The 11,962-nt window shown below is 46.0% G+C and overlaps 1 pseudogene; it reads right to left on the bottom strand.

The window, feature by feature from the left end:
• Window positions 1-268, bottom strand: part of LOC115123294 (glyoxalase domain-containing protein 4-like) — an 11,416-nt pseudogene extending 11,148 nt beyond the window's left edge.
• Between the last annotated feature and the right edge of the window lie 11,694 nt (window positions 269-11,962).

The following is an 11,962-nucleotide window of genomic DNA, read 5'->3' as shown; positions in this document are numbered from 1 at the left end:
AACCATGAAAAACAGCCCTTATTCCTCCTCCACCAAACTTTACAGCTGGCACTATGCATTGGGGCAGGTAGCATTTCCCTGGCATCCGCCAAACCCAGATGCGTCCGTCGGATTGCCAGATAGTAAAGCGTGATTCATCACACCAGAGCACACGCTTCCACTGCTCCAGAGTCCCATGACAGGGAGCTTTACACCAGTCCATCCAACGCTTGGCATTGTGCATGGTGATCTTAGGCTTGTGTGCGGCTGCTCGGCCATGGAAACCCATTTCATGAAGCTCCCAACAAACAGTTCTTGTGCTGATGTTTCCAGAAGCAGTTTTGTAACTAGGTAGTGAGTGTTGAAACTTAGGACAGATTTACATGCTGCGCACTTTAGGACTCAGCTTGTGTTGCCTGCTACTTAAACTGCTGAGCCGTTGTTGCTCCTAGACCTTTCCACTTCACAATGACAGCATTTGAAGTTGACCGGGGCAGCTCTAACAGGGAAGAAATGTGATGAACTGACTTGTTGGAAATGCAGGGCTTATGACGGTGCCACGTTGAAGGTTCTGGAAGGCCATTCTACTGCCAATGTTTGTCTATGGAGATTGCATGGCTGGTATATATAGTGTAATTATGAAAATGCATCATAAGCCCTGCATTTCATGCTCAATGCCTCCAGTCAGGGGACAACACATAATTTATCCTACATTCACTAATGAACCACCAAATGATCTGTAAAAACACAACCAGAAAGAAGGGGCATTGATGAATTTAAATCCAAACCCAAAACAGAGAGAGAGAAAGAGAGAGAGCGAGAGAAGGTGAGGTATAGAGGGAGAGCGCTACAGCGAGAGGGAGAGGCGTAGAGAGGTAGAGATAAATGCGTAGATGGAGGGATGGAGAGAGATCAACAGAAGGAAACTGTGAATGTGTTTGTTTGTCCATAACTCTCCTCTTTCTGAGGTATTTCGCTCAAATAAAAATTGGACGCTAGTCTGTCCGGCGGGACGGCTGAGGAGAGGAATCCATCGTTTTTCCCGCCTCTCCACAGATTTCCTCTTAAATCTCATCTTCCAGTATCATAAAAAGGACAGGCAGTATCAGTAAAACACCAGGCTTATGTCTGCATGGATAACCCAATAGAGACAGCAAGGCAATGCAGGGCCAAGAGAAGCATCTCAGCCTCCCAAAATAAAGCATCAACTCTGAAAGACACACACACACACACATACACACACACATACATACACACACACACACACACACACACACACACACACACACACACACACACACACACACACACACACACACACACACACACACACACACACACACATACATATATGCACAATCACAGCGTACTACAGGCTGAGATGGGGATAGATATGCTGCTGTTTAACCTCTGACACCAGAACTATCTTTTAGAACTATGGTTATGTCATCAAACAGAACACAACAGACGGAAATGGAATAGTCTAGGGGTTCTGAACTGTTGGGTTTGGAACAATGAGGCCGGCGGACATAATAGCAGAATTTCACAGAGTTCAAATGAAAACGTTTTGTCCGTCTAGTGAATCACTACGTTTATATTTACTTTCTATTGCTAGCAAACGACCACTCCCTTTCATATTTAACTACGCAACAAATGTGTTTTCCCGTTGGCGCTCATTGAGTGGCTGTTTTGGATTATGGCCAACAGTCACACTCCTCTTCTCTCTTCAAACTGTTTGACAAAAGTTGAAGGACCACACCGTTAAATAGAGTCTATTGCGAACAGTCGTGTGATGTGTAGTGATGTCTGGAACTGCTGTCCTCCAGAGTCTATTGCGAACAGTAGTGTGATGTGTAGTGATGTCTGGACCCTGCTGTCCTCCAGAGTCTATTGCGAACAGTAGTGGGATGTGTAGTGATGTCTGGAACTGCTGTCCTCCATGCCACAGTGTCTGACTGTATTTAATCAGTCAGTGATATGGGCCTGGGAGGCCTCTGGACTCTCTGGTCAATCAATGAAACTGACAGACAAAGAGAAAGAACTAGCAGAAACTGCAACCTCCAAGAACCTAGATTTGAGAAATGCTAGTTAGACATTCTGCAGCCTGTGCCAGTTTCTCTGGGCTCTTTACTGTGTGGGTGTTCGAAAACCACAACAGGACTGTTATTTTTCTGTCTTAGAACTCTTTGTAACAGGTCAAGGACTCTGACCGTCTGAAACGTCATGACACTTTCAGAGCAGAGAGTTGGCCGTTCAGAGCAACCTGGACTCAGGGTAGTAATTAAATCCTGGACACTCCAATTTGTATTATATGTTACATTTTGTATGGTATGCATTAATCTGTGGATGTCCATCATCCATTTTATATGATATGAATTTAAATTTGTATGATATGATAGAAATTGCAATTCATACAATATATTATGACTTTGCAAATCATATGATATGTTACAAATTCCAAGTTGATGTGACTAACGTGAGCTAGGTGGCTAACGTGAGCTAGGTGGCTAATGTGAGCTAGGTGGCTAACGTTAGCGAGGTGGCTAACGTTAGCTAGGTGGCTAATGTGAGCTAGGTCGCTAACATTAGCTGGGCTAAAGTTAGGTAACATGTTAAGGAGTTGCAAAGTAGCAAGTTATCCGTGATGAGATTGAAACACACAACCTTTGGGTTGCTAGACTTCCACATGACATGTCCACCCGGCCACCCCAACCAACCTCTCAACATTTGTTTTTTGACATAAGTAACCTTCTGTCTTGTGTAACCATACCAAATGTAATTTATCATACTAATTAGAGTGTCCCGGAGTAGGTTAACTATGTTACGTCTAGTCTATGAGATCAGGCTCTTCTGAAAAAATGTCAGTAAAGTGGTCTCAAGTCACAGTGGTATAACACATTCATTATCTCTCAACTGCTTGATTAAAAGGATAGTAATTTCCAAAAGATGCTCTTCAATAGTTTATTATTACCTGCAAGGACAAGGAATAAACCAAAGGCTTGTGGGGACACAAAGTTCCTGGTAAATGAAAAACAGTTGAATCAGGATGTTAAGTGTATGAACCCTGCTCTTTCTACACTACTTCAGACAGTTTTTTCTATCTCACTTTTTCCATCCTTTCATTTCTCTCTCCTGGACCAGCCTCATTAACAAATCGAAGCATTTTTAGAATAAGCACCTGCGATCGTTTGAAGTGTGTGTGTGTGTGCGCGTATGTGTGTGTGTGTGTGTGTGTGTGTGTGTGTGTGTGTGTGTGTGTGTGTGTGTGTGTGTGTGTGTGTGTGTGTGTGTGTGTATACCTATATGTGTTTGAAGTGCTGGCCAGTGCAGCGCGTTGAAGCCTAACTATCCCTGGAAACGCTTTCATCACTTATTACTTCATGACTGACGGTCATAAAGACGAGTCCTCTACATACCTTCTTCTTCAAAAATACCCATTTATATTATTCAGTTCGTAAGAAGAAGAGAGGGGAGGGGGTACATTTTACATGCAGAACCTGTACTCTTTAAAGCAAAAGATGTGTACGTAAACTCCAGAGCGTGAGAGAGGGGTTTAAAAATGATAATCAATATGTGGTTTATGGAAAGTCATATCACTTTTCACTTTAATTATAGATTTTCATTTCTCTCATTTCTCTTTCTATCTGTCTATCTGTACACAAGATAGCAACTAATTAAGTATGATATAATTATGCGTGCTGTGTTTGGAAAAAAATAACTTAAACACCACTGAACTCCGTCAGGAGCATCGACAGTGCATGATTGTATAATCCATTCAAACTGGCAACGTTATATTTCATATTGATTTCATCGTACCTGAATTCTGCGTAAAGCTCGGAGTGTTAGTCAATTCAATTCCCTTTTGGCTTGTACCATGGTTTGCATTGTCTCCATTTTTCATGGCAAGGTCTTGACATGTCTCAGACGCTGTCACATAATATGTTTAGTAAAATATGTTGGGCTGTAAACATGGTCAAATAGTACTCAGATATTAAGAATGATCCATTCAATGTGAAGGCTACTTTTTTTGATTTACTGAACTGTTTTTTTTTTACCTTTATTTAACCAGGCAAGTCAGTTAAGAATACATTCTTATTTTCAATGACGGCCTAGGAACAGGGGGTTAACTGCCTGTTCAGGGGCAGAACGACAGATTTGTACCATGTCAGCTCGGGGATTTGAACTCGCAACCTTCCGGTTACTAGTCCAACGCTCTAACCACTAGGCTACGCTGCCGCCCCCTAGTCAATATCTTTGAACAGAAACATACATGTTAGAAGAGACAGTAAGCGAAAAAGGGTTCATATCAGAGGGCTTTTTTTTGCATGTTTTTGATATTCCAGAGAATACAGACTCTTTCCAAGGTTTGGAGTTTTGTGGATGTGCACCATATTCTGACATCCTGAATCCCGATGTCTTTTACACTGACTGAGGCAGATCTGTGTTTTCTCTGCACATTCAAGATACAGTGGCTGTTCAACTCAAAGTTTTGAGATTATGCTGTGGGATTTAGAGGTAATTTGTGGTTTAGTACGGTACCCTGCGTCACTACTTCATTGCTCCAGACCACCACAAGGGGGAGTAACACCACTGATTATGATTTTGATTTTGGGTCCCAAGGCGCAACTGTGTCTCTAACTGACACTGAATGGACGACATAAACCAAATATACACTGATAATTGTGCACGACTTCAAAAATTGAATTTCAATGAACTGAATGATGAGGATAAAGAAGGTGATTGAATTTAGAACAATAGTGTAAGAATTGCTATTCGTCTGTCCTGAATTGCTATTCGTCTGTTACATTTACATTTACATTTAAGTCATTTAGCAGACGCTCTTATCCAGAGCGACTTACAAATTGGTGCATTCACCTTATGACATCCAGTGGAACAGTAGTGCATCTAAATCTTTTAAGGGGGGGGTGAGAGGGATTACTTTATCCTATCCTAGGTATTCCTTAAAGAGGTGGGGTTTCAGGTGTCTCCGGAAGGTGGTGATTGACTCCGCTGTCCTGGCGTCGTGAGGGAGTTTGTTCCACCATTGGGGGGCCAGAGCAGCGAACAGTTTTGACTGGGCTGAGCGGGAACTGTACTTCCTCAGTGGTAGGGAGGCGAGCAGGCCAGAGGTGGATGAACGCATTGCCCTTGTTTGGGTGTAGGGCCTGATCAGAGCCTGGAGGTACTGAGGTGCCGTTCCCCTCACAGCTCCGTAGGCAAGCACCATGGTCTTGTAGCGGATGTGAGCTTCAACTGGAAGCCAGTGGAGAGAGCGGAGGAGCGGGGTGACGTGAGAGAACTTGGGAAGGTTGAACACCAGACGGGCTGCGGCGTTCTGGATGAGTTGTAGGGGTTTAATGGCACAGGCAGGGAGCCCAGCCAACAGCGAGTTGCAGTAATCCAGACGGGAGATGAAAAGTGCCTGGATTAGGACCTGCGCCGCTTCCTGTGTGAGGCAGGGTCGTACTCTGCGGATGGTGTAGAGCATGAACCTACAGGAACGGGCCACCGCCTTGATGTTAGTTGAGAACGACAGGGTGTTGTCCAGGATCACGCCAAGGTTCTTAGCGCTCTGGGAGGAGGACACAATGGAGTTGTCAACCGTGATGGCGAGATCATGGAACGGGCAGTCCTTCCCCGGGAGGAAGAGCAGCTCCGTCTTGCCGAGGTTCAGCTTGAGGTGGTGATCCGTCATCCACACTGATATGTCTGCCAGACATGCAGAGATGCGATTCGCCACCTGGTCATCAGAAGGGGGAAAGGAGAAGATTAATTGTGTGTCGTCTGCATAGCAATGATAGGAGAGACCATGTGAGGTTATGACAGAGCCAAGTGACTTGGTGTATAGCGAGAATAGGAGAGGGCCTAGAACAGAGCCCTGGGGGACACCAGTGGTGAGAGCACGTGGTGTGGAGACGGATTCTCGCCACGCCACCTGGTAGGAGCGACCTGTCAGGTAGGACGCAATCCAAGCGTGGGCCGCGCCGGAGATGCCCAACTCGGAGAGGGTGGAGAGGAGGATCTGATGGTTCACAGTATCGAAGGCAGCCGGTAGGTCTAGAAGGATGAGAGCAGAGGAGAGAGAGTTAGCTTTAGCAGTGCGGAGCGCCTCCGTGATACAGAGAAGAGCAGTCTCAGTTGAATGACTAGTCTTGAAACCTGACTGATTTGGATCAAGAAGGTCATTCTGAGAGAGATAGCGGGAGAGCTGGCCAAGGACGGCACGTTCAAGAGTTTTGGAGAGAAAAGAAAGAAGGGATACTGGTCTGTAGTTGTTGACATCGGAGGGATCGAGTGTAGGTTTTTTCAGAAGGGGTGCAACTCTCGCTCTCTTGAAGACGGAAGGGACGTAGCCAGCGGTCAGGGATGAGTTGATGAGCGAGGTGAGGTAAGGGAGAAGGTCTCCGGAAATGGTCTGGAGAAGAGAGGAGGGGATAGGGTCAAGCGGGCAGGTTGTTGGGCGGCCGGCCGTCACAAGACGCGAGATTTCATCTGGAGAGAGAGGGGAGAAAGAGGTCAGAGCACAGGGTAGGGCAGTGTGAGCAGAACCAGCGGTGTCGTTTGACTTAGCAAACGAGGATCGGATGTCGTCGACCTTCTTTTCAAAATGGTTGACGAAGTCATCTGCAGAGAGGGAGGAGGGGGGGGGGAGACGCCAGGACAGCGGATTCCTTGTTGGCCGCTTACACCCGACCAGTCCAGTGCCTGAGTGGCCCAGTGGTCTAAGACAGTCAGAGCAAACCTCTATGCTGCAAATGCTGGTTTAATACTCATGCCGGCCGTGACCGGGAGACACATGAGGAGTTGGTAGGATTCTGATTTCTCTCTGTCTAAAAACCAAAATAAATCAATTCTAAATAACAAACTGACTTTATTTTTCTCACCCCATGTTCAAGAATGTCCTTTTTTTCACTCACTTTACAGTATTTGAAAACAAAATCATCTCCAAAAGATTGATATTTTTAAAACAAAGCTATTATTATTATTAATTAATTTAGAATGATATAGAAGCCTATATATTATTAACCCTGGTGTTCACAAACATAGCAGGCTGTGAATTCTGCAAACAACTGTTCTAGCAGGACATTATATATATTGATCATATTGGTCATGGACCCAGAGTGGTGCACAACGGGATTACCTTGCAGTTCTCCAGCTTTATCCACTGAGATAGCGGTAGGCGCACAAAGTTCAAGGGATGAGGGCAGGAGGCACGGGATGGGCCGCAGAACCACGCACAGAAGACGGACCTAGGCCATGGGGATGGGAGGAGGAGGAGGAAGGATGGGAGGAGGAGGAAGGGGGGGATGGGAGGAGGAGGAAGGGGGAAATGAAAAACGAAAAATGTATCAACACCAAAAAAAAAAAAATCCATGAATTATAATCCACATAATAATATATAATAATACACATTTCCTGCTGCTGAAGGATTATTGACCTGCTGTAACAAACGTATGATCCTAGATCTGTAGAATATTTTCTCAGCACATTGAAAGCTGTTGGCTGAGGTCCATATTAGGATCTTGACATGGATTTTGATATGCTAAATAAGGACAATTTCTGATGCTTATTTAAAACCTCTTGAAACTCTGGGGTAGTATTTCATTTTTGGATGAAAAACGTTCCCGTTTTAAACAAGATATTTTGTCATGAAAAGATGCTCGACTATGTATATAATTGACAGCTTTGGAAAGAAAACACTCTGACGTTTCCAAAACTGCAAAGATATTATCTGTGAGTGCCACAGAACTGATGCTACAGGCGTAACCAAACAGGAAATGCCCCAGATTTTGGAGGCGCTGTGTTCCAATGTCTCCATATATGGCTGTGAATGCGCCAGGAACGAGCCTACACTTTCTGTCGTTTCCCCAAGGTGTCTGCAGCATTGTGACGTATTTGTAGGCATATCATTGGAAGATTGACCATAAGAGACTACATTTACCAGGTGTCCGCCTGGTGTCCTCCGTCGAAATTGGTGCGTAATCTCCAGTTGCATGTATTTTCCCATGTGATTCAGAGGAGAAACCAAACTTCCACGAATGATATATCATCGAATAGATATGTGAAAAACACCTTGAGGATTGATTCTAAACAACGTTTGCCATGTTTCTGTCGATATTATGGAGTTAATTTGGAAAAAAGTTTGGCGTTTTGATGACTGAATTTTCGGGGTTTTTCTTAGCCAAAGGTGATGAACAAAACGGAGCGATTTCTCCTACACAAATAATCTTTTTGGAAAAGCTGAACATTTGCTATCTAACTGAGAGTCTCCTCATTGGGCTGTTTCTGAAATGCTCTGGTAAGAACTATTCTCAGCCTACAAAGACACAGACAAATATACACGTGTAGGATCTTAATTTGATAACTCCTTCATTGCTGAGAATTATTTCTTTGCTTAGAAGGAAATGCAGATGAGCTTTGTGATTTACATGAATTCACTGTTGCCTCATTTTTACCAGCTAATACCGTAATCACCGATCAAGCAACATTATGGACTAAACGTATAAATCCTGCTGTTGCAGACTTATTTTGCTGCAACAGTACAGGTCAAATTAAGATACAACTGATACAATCTGTAGGGTAGGGTGACATCACAGTAGTTGAAAAACAATCTGTAAAAACCCACTAACGTGGCACCTTAGGGCAAGATACCTGCTGACTATGTCCTGTGTAGTGTAGGTGGTGGTTGAGGTGTGAATCTGAGGATGAGATGTGAAGCGTGAGGACAGAAGACACGTTGACTAGAACTAGCAGAAGGGTTAAAGTGGTAGAGGTGTCTCCCATTGGGACACGTAGGTTAGTCTGTCAAGATGGTCACGAGGACCTATTTGTTAGAGAATTATACATTATTTGTTCTTCAAATTATTCCCTCTTTCCACTTTTCCCTCTACAAAAGTTTAGATTCCTCATCCCTCTCTTTCTCCCTCATCCCTCACTTTCTCCCTCATCTCTCTCTTTCTCCCTCATCCCTCTATTTCTCCCTCATCCCTCTCTTTCTCCCTCATCCCTCTCTTTCTCCCTCATCCTTCACTTTCTCCCTCATCCCTCTCTTTCTCCCTCATCTCTCTCTTTCTCCCTCATCCCTCTCTTTCTCCCTCATCCCTCTCTTTCTCCCTCATCCCTCTCTCTCTCCCTCATCCCTCTCTTTCACCCTCATCTCTCTCTTTCTCCCTCATCCCTCTCTTTCTCCCTCATCTCTCTCTTTCACCCTCATCTCTCTCTTTCTCCCTCATCCCTCTCTTTCTCCCTCATCCCTCTCTTTCACCCTCATCTCTCTCTTTCACCCTCATCTCTCTCTTTCTCCCTCATCTCTCTCTTTCTCCCTCATCCCTCACTTTCTCCCTCATCTCTCTCTTTCTCCCTCATCCCTCTCTTTCTCCCTCATCTCTCTCTTTCTCCCTCATCCCTCTATTTCTCCCTCATCCCTCTCTTTCTCCCTCATCCCTCTATTTCTCCCTCATCCCTCTCTTTCTCCCTCATCTCTCTCTTTCTCCCTCATCCCTCTCTTTCTCTCTCTCATCTCTCACTTTCTCCCTCATCCCTCTCTTTCTCCCTCATCCCTCTATTTCTCCCTCATCCCTCTCTTTCTCCCTCATCTCTCTCTTTCTCCCTCGTCCCTCTCTTTCTCCCTCATCTCTCTCTTTCTCCCTCATCCCTCTCTTTCTCCCTCATCCCTCTCTTTCTCCCTCATCTCTCTCTTTCACCCTCATCTCTCTCTTTCTCCCTCATCTCTCTCTTTCACCCTCATCTCTCTCTTTCTCCCTCATCCCTCATTCTCCCTCATTCCTCTCTTACTCCCTCATCCCTCTCTTTCTCCCTCGTCCCTCTCTTTTTCCCTCATCCCTCTCTTTTGCCTCATCCCTCTCTTACTCCCTTATTCTATTTATACATTTCCCTCCCTTGTCCTTTCCTCCTTTCCTCCTTACCTCCCTCTATCCACCCATTCTCACAAAACCCACTCCTTCATGTTCCTCCTCCTCCTCTACCTCCTCCTCTCCTTTCTCTCCCCATCCTCCTCTGTCTGTAGTACGGCTGCTGTATAAAGGTCTGTAGATTTATCTTGGTCTTTGTAAATGGGTTTTGGGAGGATGTATTATCCAGGTCTCGTGTTAAAACATGCTCCCAAAAAGGGTGCAGAGGCAATATTGGATGTCTTTATCTCCCTGTTCCTCTCTTTGTGGCGGGGGCATAAGGAGGGTTGAGATAACCAAAAGAGCTCTCTGCTCTCTCTCTCATCCCTTCCTACTCTTTCCATCTCCCTCTTTCTCACCAACAAGGAGACACCACTCCCACAGAACCAAAAGTATCTGAAGCAACAAGTAAATATGCAACTTTGTTGTTTTCAGTGTGCCTGTTTGTGTTTGTGGTGTGTGTGTGTGTGTGTGTGTGTTTGTGTGTGTGTGTGTATGTGTGTGTGTGTGTGTGTGTGTGTGTGTGTGTGTGTGTGTGTGTGTGTGTGTGTGTGTGTGTGTGTGTGTGTGTGTGTGTGTGTGTGTGTCTGAGACTGTGAAACTGTGTTCTTTTATCTTGTATACTTAGCAGATAGCTAATATTTGAGCGTGAGGCTTTCATGTTTCTAACCCCTCTCTCCTGCCAGCCCTTGAGGAAGTTCTGGTGGTTGCGATTTATCTCCACACAGATACAGCAAACAGGAAAAGCAGAGAGATGGGGTAGAGAGGGCAGAGAGATAGAGGAGAGAGGGCAGAGTGATGGAGGAGAGAGGGCATAGAAATAGAGGAGAGAGGGCAGAGTGATGGAGGAGAGAGGGCAGATAAATAGAGGAGAGAGGGCAGAGTGATGGAGGAGAGAGGGCAGAGTGATGGAGGAGAGAGGGCAGAGGGATGGAGGAGGGAAGGCAGAGAGATGGAGGAGGGAAGGCAGAGAGATGGAGGAGAGAAGGCAGATAGATGGAGGAGAGAGGGCAGAGTGATGGAGTAGAGAGGGCAGAGTGATGGAGGAGAGAGGGCAGAGTGATGGAGGAGAGAGGGCGGAGTGGAGGAGGAGAGGGCAGAGAGATGGAGGAGAGAGGGCAGAGAGACAGAGGAGAGGTGGCAGAGAGATGGAGGAGAGGGCAGAGAGATGGAGGAGAGAGGGCAGAGTGATGGAGGAGAGAGGGCAGAGTGATGGAGGAGAGGGCAGAGAGATGGAGGAGAGAGGGCAGAGTGACGGAGGAGAGAGGGAAGAGTGATGGAGGAGAGAGGGCAGAGTGATGAAGGAGAGAGGGCAGAGTGATGGAGGAGAGAGGGCAGAGTGATGGAGGAGAGAGGGCAGTGATGGAGGAGAGAGGGCAGAGTGATGGAGGAGAGAGGGCAGAGTGATGGAGGAGAGAGGGCAGAGTGATGGAGGAGAGAAGGCAGAGTGATGGAGGAGAGAGGGCAGAGAGATGGAGGAGAGAGGGCAGTGATGGAGGAGAGATGGCAGAGTGATGGAGGAGAGTGTACCGAGTGCTGGAGGAGAGAGGGCAGAGTGATGGAGGAGAGAGGGCAGAGAGTTGGAGGATAGAGAGCAGAGTGATGGAGGAGAGAGGGCAGAGAGATGGAGGAGAGAGGGCAGAGTGATGGAGGAGAGTGTACCGAGTGATGGAGGAGAGATGGCAGAGTGATAGAGGAGAGAGGGCAGAGTGATGGAGGAGAGATGGCAGAGTGATAGAGGAGAGATGGCAGAGTGATGGAGGAGAGATGGCAGAGTGATAGAGGAGAGATGGCAGAGTGATGGAGGAGAGATGGCAGAGTGATAGAGGAGAGATGGCAGAGTGATGGAGGAGAGATGGCAGAGTGATAGAGGAGAGATGGCAGAGTGATGGAGGAGAGATGGCAGAGTGATAGAGGAGAGATGGCAGAGTGATGGAGGAGAGAGGGCAGAGAGATGGAGGGAAGCCAACTTTTTCAGAAGAATCGGCCCATTGTAGCTGCAACATGACCTGTCTGCTCTCCCTCTCTCATCCTCCTTCTCTTTCTCTCTTTCTTCTTCTACTATATTTTCA

The sequence above is a fragment of the Oncorhynchus nerka genome, linkage group LG14 (genome assembly GCF_034236695.1).
Source record: "Oncorhynchus nerka isolate Pitt River linkage group LG14, Oner_Uvic_2.0, whole genome shotgun sequence".
NCBI classification, from domain to species: domain Eukaryota; kingdom Metazoa; phylum Chordata; class Actinopteri; order Salmoniformes; family Salmonidae; genus Oncorhynchus; species Oncorhynchus nerka.
This window is presented reverse-complemented; position numbering and strand designations above follow the sequence as displayed.